The sequence below is a fragment of the Marmota flaviventris genome, chromosome 4 (genome assembly GCF_047511675.1).
Source record: "Marmota flaviventris isolate mMarFla1 chromosome 4, mMarFla1.hap1, whole genome shotgun sequence".
Taxonomy (NCBI): domain Eukaryota; kingdom Metazoa; phylum Chordata; class Mammalia; order Rodentia; family Sciuridae; genus Marmota; species Marmota flaviventris.
Window position 1 is genome coordinate 2734343 of NC_092501.1, and position 6867 is coordinate 2741209.

General features: G+C 46.4%; 1 pseudogene; it reads left to right on the forward strand.

Moving 5' to 3' along the window:
• The first annotated feature begins 3615 nt into the window (after positions 1-3615).
• LOC114088710 (U6 spliceosomal RNA) lies at positions 3616-3711 on the forward strand (annotated as a pseudogene).
• The last annotated feature ends 3156 nt before the right edge of the window (positions 3712-6867 follow it).

Here is a 6867-nt window from a genome sequence, read left to right on the forward strand (position 1 = left end):
AGGCCCTGGGCAGCAGAAGGGAGAGAGGGCAGCCTCTCGGAAGAAAGAAGCCCCCAGCCTATCCAGAAGGCCATGGGCAAAGACAAGGCACAGAGCAGCTGCCTTCCAAGTGAGGACTCAGTGGCTGCAAGCTCATTGTGATGGATGTTTTAAAGATATAAAAGTGAAACATACAGACAAAGAGCACACCAGATTTAAAAAAAAAAAAAAAAGAATTTCTAGAAATAAAACTATGAGAATTAAAAGAAAAATCTCAATGATCTCCTTGTCCAGAAGACAAAACTAGTATACAATTCCTTCAGCTAAAAATAACTAAGGCCCTAAATACCTTTTATTCACTACATAGGAAGATTCTGGGAGTGTGGAGAGGACTTTCTGATCAGCAGACTTGAGGTCTGAGAGCAGCACTCTGGTGAGCTCTCTGCGTTTTCTCAGACCCGAAGTCAAATAAGCCAGCAACCCAGAAACAATAACGGGTGCAGACAGAAGCCCCAACAAGAGCTGCTTTCTCTAGTAATGATCTAGAAACAAGGAGCCTAGCAAGCCAGAGATGTCCAGGGTGGCAGCACCACTCCAGCAGGTATCACAGAAAGAACCATGTTCACCCACTGACATGGTAAGTACTGCGCAGGCAGCCTGGACATCCCCCTACCCTGCGATGGGGCAAGACCCCTCTCTTCTCCCCTCTAAGGGAACAGAGGACACCTGAGAGAAAGTCAGGAATTTCACCAGCATCCAGTGATACCAAGGCCATCTCTCCTCTTGGTCACATGGAAAAAGTACCGAGGAATTCCCACGCCCCACACCACGGCTGAGGAGTCGAAGCAAGCGCCCCACCCACAGGAGTGAGGAGTGGGTGTGAGTGGAGCGGAGGGCCTGCAGCCCTGACTCACCTGCACTAATGAGACCCCCCTCTCCAGCCAGAGAGGATCAGAGTAAGCCAGCCAGACCTGCCACTCCTAGTAGGTCCCCGTGTCAAGACAACACCCAGAGAGTCCAGGACTCAATGAAAGCCAGGCACCGTCAGAAGAACCTGGAAGCTCTCAGAGTGAATGTAAAGAGGCGATCAATACTCAGCTGACACTGAGTGGTAGAGATGTCACAGCTACCTGACACAAGGTCAGAGCCACCACCGGACTTCAAACACTCTGAAATAAGTGAAAAAGGGCAGTCTTGTGAAAGGAATAGAAAACTTTAACAAACGTAAGCTATAGTTTAAAAAAAAGGTGGGGGGGGGGGCAAATGGAAATTCTAGAACTGAAAATAATGTAATAACTGAAATTTAAAAAGTGCAGTGGTTGGACTCACCCAAAAAATGGTGGGAACAGAGGGAAAAAAATAGTGGAATGGAAGATGGAAACAGAAATGGCCCAGGCTGGACACAGAAATAAATAGACTAAAGATGAAGAGAGCCTCAGGCCCACAGGACTGTGGCTAAGGCTCTCACAGTGGTGTCAGTGCAGACTGACCAGAAAAGAACTCAAAAAAGCAATGGGGAAACTCCCCATATTTGGCAAAAGACACTAACTCAGAGATTCCAGAGGCTTAGTACGTCCCCAAAACGATGAGAGCAAAGAAAGGCACATAAACCATGTCACAGTCAAGCTTCTAGAAACTAAGAGCCAGAAAGAAGGCTTGAAGCAGAGGGAAGACTCCCTAGCAGGGAGAATGATTGGAACAACAGTAGAAACCACGCAGGTCAGGAAAGAAGCACCACACATTTTTCAGTCCTGGAAATTCTACATCCAGTGAAAATATCCTTCAGGAATTAAGCAAAAACTGTCCTTCTCAGAAGAAAAGTATGAGAACTGGTTACCAGAGGATGGTCAAAGGAATTTTTCCAAACATAGAAGAAACAGTAAAAGAAGGAAACTTGGAACCTTAGGATAGAAGAACACAGTTCACAAAAAAAAGAGGCGAACACCACAAGTTCCTTCTCCTGAGTCTTCTAGACTGTGTAAAAGGTTGAAACAGAAATTATAACTCTGATATGGTTCTAAGTGCATGTAGAGAAAACTCCTGGACAATTAGAAGTGGAGCAAGATAGAGGGACGTAAAGGTAGGTAAGATCTCCGCTTTCCACTCACAGCGATGAATGAAAAACACGAGGAGACATGACAAGTTATGCTGTCCAGTTCAATACCCAGCTTTCAAACACAACAGATCAAGACAGAATTCTGAATATTCAAGAAACCCCTGAGGAAAAAGAGGGAAAAGAAAACAAGACCCGAAAACCAGAGAGAACAAACAGGAACCCAAAATGTGAAAGATGAGTTCTAACTCTAACATTTTAATAGTTACACTAAATGTAAATGGTCAAGAAACATCAATTAAATCAGGGAAATTGTCAAAGGAGATTTAAGGATGTGACCCAACTGTGTGTTGTCTAATGGTAATTCCCTTTAGATATAATGATAGAGGCAGACTGGAAGTGAGCAGAAGGGAAAGATAGATCAGACCAAAAAAATCAAAGTCAAGGGGTGGCTGTATTAACATAGGATAGACTTACAGACTTCAGAACAATGGAAATTACCAGAGACAAAGAATTATATAATAATAAAACAGTCAATCACCATTAAGACATAGCAACCCTCGATACATCTTTGTCAGACTAGAACTACAAAATGTATGAAGTAAAACTGAGAACTGAGAGGAGAAATAAACAAATGCACAATTATAGCTGGAAACGTCAATATCCTTCTCTCAACAACAGTTGGAACACTAGGCAGAAAATCAGCAATAATATAAAAGACCTCGAAACACTAAGAGCCAATGGCATGTGATCAATATTTCTAGAACACTCTGCCCAATGGCAGAACACCCATGTTACCATACCAAGTAGACCACAAACCAGACTTAATAAATGTAAAAGTTTGCCTTTTCCACCCACAATGGAGCCACACTGGAGGGACAGGAGATAGCACAAAAAGCCCCAAACATGTGGAACTGAATAATAAAAATCCACAGTTCAAAACCAACCACACTCTTGAACAAAATTAAAAATACACTGAACTGAACAGAGGTGAAAAAACAGCACACCAACTGCTTAGAGCCCTGCTGGAGCAGGACAGAGAGGGGATTGCACAGCCCCAGAGCCACATGGAGTCTTATGGCAGCAAAATTCACAACCACACAGCTATGGAGACAACCCAGGTGCCCCTTAGCAGATAAAGAAAATGTGGTGTATATGCACAATAGAGTACTACTCAGCCATCAAGAAGAATGACTTCATGAAATTTTCCAGTAAATGGATGGATTTGTAGACTATCAAGCTGAGTGAAATTAGCCAATCCCCAGAAAACCAAAGGTTGAATGTTTTTGCTGGAATGTGGAAGCTAACCCACAATGAGGACTGGAGAGAACAGAATTCAGTAGATTAGGCAAAGGGGGATGAAGGAAGGGAGGGGAATAGGAAAAGAAAAGACAGTGGAATGAATCTGACATAATCTTCCTACGTACGTATAGAATACACCACAGTGAATCCCACCATCATGGACATCCACAGAATGGGGTCCTAGTTGGAATAAGACCATGGTTGTATAATTATATTAAAATTGATTCTACTGTCATGTATAACTAAAAAAAATCCAAAACAAACAAACAAAAAACCAGGGATTGCTTCGGCAGCAAGTATAGAAAAACTGGAATGATACAGAGAAGATTAGCATGGCCCCTGTGCAAGGACGACACGCAAATTCATTCCATATTTTTTATTACTCTATATACATGTAGGATCACACTACCAGTGTGACTCTACACCACCTTCAGCCAGAGGAAGGAGAAGTGGTGCTCCATGTGTGTACAGTGGATCAAAATGCATTCTACTGCCAGGTCTGACTGACTAATTAGAACAAATAAAAAAAAAAAAAAAAAAACACTGGCGTCTCACTTCTGCAATCCAGGCTCCCGCTCCAACCCCAGAAAAAAGAAGAACAGAGTAAAGCAAAGGAAAAAGAAAGAAGAAAGAGAGTGAAAGATAAGAGCAGAAATCAATGAGACTGGACACAGAACAGCAATAGAGAAAAATGAGGTAAATGACTTGTCCTTTGCAAAGGTCTAGCCAATCGACAGGCTCTAAAGACAGACAAAGAAAGGAGGGGGAACACGCAAATTCCCACATCAGGAACAAGACAAAAATAGCACAGGGTGATTTCAGAAGGATAATAAGGAAATACCACACAGAATGCTTTACAAGAGAAATTCCAATCTTAGACAAAACAGACCAATTCTACCAAAAAATGCACTCAAAAGAGAAAATACTCACCCCACATGAATTGGATGATTTAAAAAGTCCAAAAGCTCTTTAGAATTTGAAAATGTAACTTTAAAAATTCCAAAAAGTCTTCTCCAGGCTCAGGAATAACATCAACGATGAAAATTTCTGCTCATATAAAAATGTGTTTTATCAGCCCCAAATGGGAAACACCCAGGAGTCTTTGTGTTTTAATCCGTGTTTATTGCTGCTGTCACTAAAGGACCCGACCAGAACAACTGTAGAGGAGGAAAAGTTTATCCAGGCTCACAGTTTCAGAGGTTCAGTCTATAGGAGGCTGCTCCTTTGCTCAGGGCCCGAGGAGGCAGAACATGGCAGAAGAGTGTGGCAGAGGGAAGCAGCTCACATGGAGATCAGGAAACAGAGACGCCACTCACCAGATACAAATATGTACCCAAAGCCCAGTCCCCAATGCCCACCTCCTCCAGCCACACCCCACCTGCCTCAGTCACCACTCAGTGGATCCCATCAGGGATTAATCCAGTGATTAGGTTAAGGCTATGACCCTGTGGTTTCTCTTCCAGACCTCCATGTGTTGTCTCACACTTGAGCTTTTGGGGACACCACATCTGAGCCATAACAATGGTTGGTGAATGGATATCAAACTGTGGTCCCTCTGAGCAGGCAGCAGCCTCCATCTCAGTGCACAGGAAAGACCCAGAGGTGCACACAGCAGCCTGGTGAATCCTGAGAATTGTGTGCAATGACAGAAACCAATCCCCAAATGTTACTCATCATACAGCCTGCTCATGCACCCTGCAGGTGGCAAGATGGACCCAGGCAGCAGGCTTGTGGCTGCAGCAACAGGGGGGTGAGGTCAGGCTGGCATGGTCCTGGAGGTCGGTGAGCTCCGGTGCAGTGGAGATCTTCCAAGAGGCCACCAGTGGGGAAACCAGGCAAAGGATCCCAGGACCTCCCTGGACTTTGCTCCAACTGTACACGTACCTACTATTATCTCAAAAATCTAATGAAACACAACTCAATGAGCTGATTAATCAGTGCATTAGATGTAGATGAGAGAAAATTAGTAAACTAGAAGAGACATCCAAAAAAATTATCTAGGTAACTCAATACCAAAAGCAGACAGGGACGAGAAGGAAAGTCACAGAGCAGTTTCCCTCAGGTGACTCTTACAGCACACTTTCAAAGGGAGTGACCAGTTATGAAGACACTTAAAACACATGGGCCTCCCTCCTGGCTGGGCAGCTGGCTTCCCCAGAGTGAGCAATGAGGGCTGGGGGGGGAGGAAAGAGAAGAGGAGGGGGAAGGAGAGGAGGGGGAGGAAGAGAGACAGAAGGGGAAGTGGAGAACAGGGGGAAGAAGAAAGAGTGGACTTTGACCAAGGTCAGCCCCACCAGCTTTCTGCCTTGCAAGAGCTATTTAGCTGGCCCCCACCCTGGTCCCCAGGCCCCCCCCACAGCCTTCCAGGGGAGCCTGTTGAGAGGTGGAGCGTGGAACCCATCCCGCCACCCCATCGTCACCCTCTCCCTGCAGGGTGCCTCCTGGCTGGAGGCCTCCGCCCCTCTGTCTCTCCCTTCCACTAACGCTCACGTCTCTCACTCTAAGGGATGGTGAAAGCCCCGTAGGGTTGCTCTCCAGAGCAGAGCTCTGGGCCGACCCCGCCCTGCCCACCTTTAACCTGTCCTGCACTCAGTTCCTTAACTCGAGGATGTGGGTATTTCCCCCAGGACCCAGGTTGGCCCAGTCCTGGAAATTCTCTGTCCCTCTCCATGAGGACACGGAGCCGGTGGGGGGGGGGGGGGGTCTGCCACTGCTGTGGGGGCCGATGACAATGAGGGAAAAGGTGCACAGCCAGGGAGATCGGCCTGTTCTTGAAAGAGCAGAGCCCAGCCCAGCTATAGCCGTGCTCATACCGGGGTAGCCCTGAGCTGGCCACAGACCCTGCCTGGACAGGTTTCTTAAGGGACTTCTTCCCCACAGCCTCCAGGTCTGTGGCCACAGGTCATCCTTCCACACCATGGCAGACCCCTGAATGTTACCTGTGCTTCCACTCAGGAAACCCAGGTTCCAGAAAATATCCTGCCAGACATGGTCCCTGCCCACGCCCCACTCCTAGACAGCCTGCTCAGGAACTGCAGCCGTGCCTGCCAATGGCATGAGCCACCTGTGTCCCGGCACCTGCTCTGGGGCCTCTAGGGCCCTCCAAGCAGCCAGGAGGGGAAGACAGGTCTGGATCAGCTGTTCAGAGACTGCAGACACTTTTGTCCCTGCACAAGGCCCCGCTTCTATCTTGCGGACCAGAAAGCCCAGACCTGCACGTGACGTGTCTGTCCTGCCTGTGCAGCACACTGTGAAATCCTTGGGCGACATCAAAGCATTTGCAAAATGGAAAAGAAAATAACTTTAAGTCTGAGTGAACCACCATCATAAACAAATTGCAATGATTTGATATGTTTATTGAAAGCTAAATTTTCTGCATTTTCAGCACACTTCTCTGCCCTCTGGGATCTCATACAGCTCAAACAACCAGTGAGCTGTCCCCTCCGGCAACGAGACACTAATAGACTGACACTGTCGGCTCGCCGGGCTGTGGGAGTGATGCAATTTACTTTCATAAGATGCCATCAATAATC